General features: G+C 29.6%; 1 non-coding gene across 1 annotated transcript; it reads right to left on the reverse strand.

Annotated features, from left to right (window-relative positions):
- Positions 1–2,892: 2,892 nt before the first annotated feature.
- Positions 2,893–2,999, reverse strand: LOC139886838 (small nucleolar RNA R71). Its single transcript, XR_011772699.1, has one exon. It is a non-coding gene; the product is annotated as a small nucleolar RNA R71 (small nucleolar RNA).
- Positions 3,000–3,257: the final 258 nt, after the last annotated feature.

A 3,257-nucleotide genomic window follows, 5' to 3' on the forward strand; every position in this document is an offset into this window, starting at 1 on the left:
TAATTGATTATTCATTCTGATCAAGTGGGTAAATTAATATTCATGTCTCATTAAAACAGGGGTGGATTACATACAAGGATAATTGGTGTAATTGTTAACAAAGTATTAAAACCTTGAATTACGCGCAGTCGATAACCTGGTGTAATTATTAACAAAGTATTAAAACCTTGTTACAGTTCGAATCACTAATTAGTTGGAATATTTGACTTCGGGAATAAGGTTAATTTGACGAGCATTTTATAATTATGACCGATGGACTATTATGGACAAAAACCAAATAGGTATCAAATAATCCAGGACAAAGGACAATTAACTCGGGTAACAATTAATTAAAATCAAAACGTCAAACATCATGATTATGGAAGTTTAAATAAGCATAATACTTTTATTTCATATTTCATCGTACCTTTATTTACTGTCATTTTAATTACTGCAATTTACTTTATCGCAATTTAAATTCTGTCATTTATATTATCGTCATTTATCTTTACGCTTTATTTAAAATCGACAAACCGGTCATTAAACGGTAAAAATCCCCTTTTATAATAATATTACTATATATAATTATATATATTTTTATATAAAAATAGTTAATAAAAATATAGTGTTAAACTTAGCCAGCTCCCTGTGGAACGAACAGGACTTACTAAAAACTACACTACTCTACGATTAGGTACACTGCCTATAAGTGTTGTAGCAAGGTTTACGTATATCCATTCTATAAATAAATAAATAACTTGTGTAAAATTGTATCGTATTTAATAGTATTTCGTAATAAAAATATAACTATTTTGTATACACCTCGCACAACATCAAGTTTTTGGCGCCGCTGCCGGGAACTCGGCGAAACGCTATATTTTTACGCTATATTTTAGTAAAATTATATTTTTATAAAAATATATTATTTCTTATTTCATAAAAATATTTTGTATTTATAATAAGTGTTAAAAATAATAAAAAGAAAAAAAATATAAAAATATAAATATTTTTAAGATTTCGTTTAAAATATATAAAATTAAAAAGTATTTTTATTTTATTTTTAGTTTTTTAAATATAAGTTTGTTTTTATTATTTTGTAAAAATTAAAATCTAAAAAATATATATATATATATATATATATATATATATATATATATATATATATATATATATATATATATATATATATATATATAATTAAAACGAACTGGGCCGAACACTGTAGCAGCCCAATTTATGGCCTGGATCCACAGTCCATGCGACCGCATGGCCTCATAACAGAAGACTCATGCGATCGCATGAGCCTGTCTGATAGGTCTGGTCCCAGAGTTGGTACGGTTTAGGGTTTAAATTATTTATTATTATTATTATTATTAACCTAATTAGGGTTAATTATTTTATTAATTAGTTTTAGTTTTATTTAATTTATATTTTTAAGTTATAATTAGTTTTATTAAATATATAAACTTAACTTTTATAAAATAATAATATAAAAATAATATTTTTATAAAAATAAGTAATATTATCATTTTTATTTCTTTTTATAAATTGTATATTTTAATCGTTTAATTCGTAATTTGTATATTTTTCATTCGTAATTAGTTTTAAGATTAGTATTTTGCCGTAGTTAATTTTTATTTACAGATTTTAAGACTTTGCCGTAAAATCCCTTAAGTGCTTTTTCTTTAGACTAAGATTTAGGTGCTTTAGAATTTTGCGACGCCGTTTTAAAATTTTAGTGCCTATTAAGTTATTGCCGTTTTAGATATAGAATTCCTTTTAAGTTTTAATACCTTTGGATGCAACTTTTAATATTTAGTTTTTAGACTTTTAAATTTCGACATTTTTCTTTCTTATTTTTATTTTTTGACTTTTATTTTTTGACGCTTATTTTTCGACGTTTTTCGACGCGCTCTTTTTCTTTATTATTTCTCGACGTTCTAGTTTTTAGGACATAGAATTTTCTTTATTTCTTCTCTAAAAATTCAAAACGAAAAATTATTTTAAGCGGTTAAATTGATAGACATCCAAAATTTTCTGGTTCGTAGTAATAGTTAGATTTGTTAGTGGCGAGTTGTGGGCTTCCGATTTAAAGGGTCCTGGCTACCTGCTGCATCTATTGGCTATTCGAAACGTGAGCAAAATCAGAAAAGTCTATTAATTTGATAACTTATATAATTTTTATTTTTATAACTAATAGGATATTCAGTGAATGCACCGAGCAAAACGTTCACCACCTTTCATACGTTCACCACCTGTAACTCGATCAAGACATCTAGCCAATATTGGCGCCGTTGATTTTCTTTAGAATCGTCATCTAGTCGACCAAGTACTCCAATTCAAATTTCCGATAATCCATTTTTTGAACCCAACCTCACAATTGAGAATCCGGAGGATATTCAGGGACAATTCAGAGATCCTGAACTACTAGTCATTCCTCCTGAACCACAAATTACTCATCCAGAGATTGTCGAGGAAGAAACCATTAAATCAGAATCTTCTAGTGATTCAGATTCAACAAATTCAATTATGGAAGTAACGGAACCTTTAAGTATGGAAGATCGAATGAGAGCCACACGTACGGGCCAAGGACACGCCATTATTAAGCCAGACATTAATGCGCCAGATTATGAAATCAAAGGACAAATTCTACACATGGTAACTAATCAATGCCAATATAGTGGTACGCCAAAAGAAGATCCAAATGAACATCTTCGTACCTTTAATAGGATCTGTACTCTATTCAAAATCAGAGAAGTAGAGGATGAACAAATCTATCTCATGTTATTTCCCTGGACTTTAAAGGGAGAAGCAAAAGATTGGTTAGAATCGTTACCTGAAGGGGCGATTGATACATGGGATGTGTTAGTTGAAAATTTTCTTAAACAATTCTTTCCGGCATCTAAAGCCGTAAGACTTCAAGGAGAAATTGTTACGTTCACACAAAAGCCAAATGAAACATTATATGAAGCATGGACAAGATTTGGAAAGTTGTTGAGAGGATGTCCTCAGCACGGTTTAGACACTTATCAAATAGTACAAATATTCTACCAAGGTATCGACATTGCTACACGAAAAGACATCGACATAGCAGCTGGTGGTTCCATTATGAAGAAAACCGCAACTGAAGCTTACAAAATCATTGATAACACAGCCTCCCACTCGCATGAGTGGCATCAGGAAAAACATATCTTTCGTTCATCTAAAGCGGCTAGAGCCGATTCTAGCCATGACTTTGATTCCGTTTCCGCAAAAATAGATGCTTTCGAGAGAAGAAT

The sequence above is a fragment of the Rutidosis leptorrhynchoides genome, chromosome 1, assembly GCF_046630445.1.
Source record: "Rutidosis leptorrhynchoides isolate AG116_Rl617_1_P2 chromosome 1, CSIRO_AGI_Rlap_v1, whole genome shotgun sequence".
In the NCBI taxonomy this organism is placed as follows: Eukaryota; Viridiplantae; Streptophyta; class Magnoliopsida; order Asterales; family Asteraceae; genus Rutidosis; species Rutidosis leptorrhynchoides.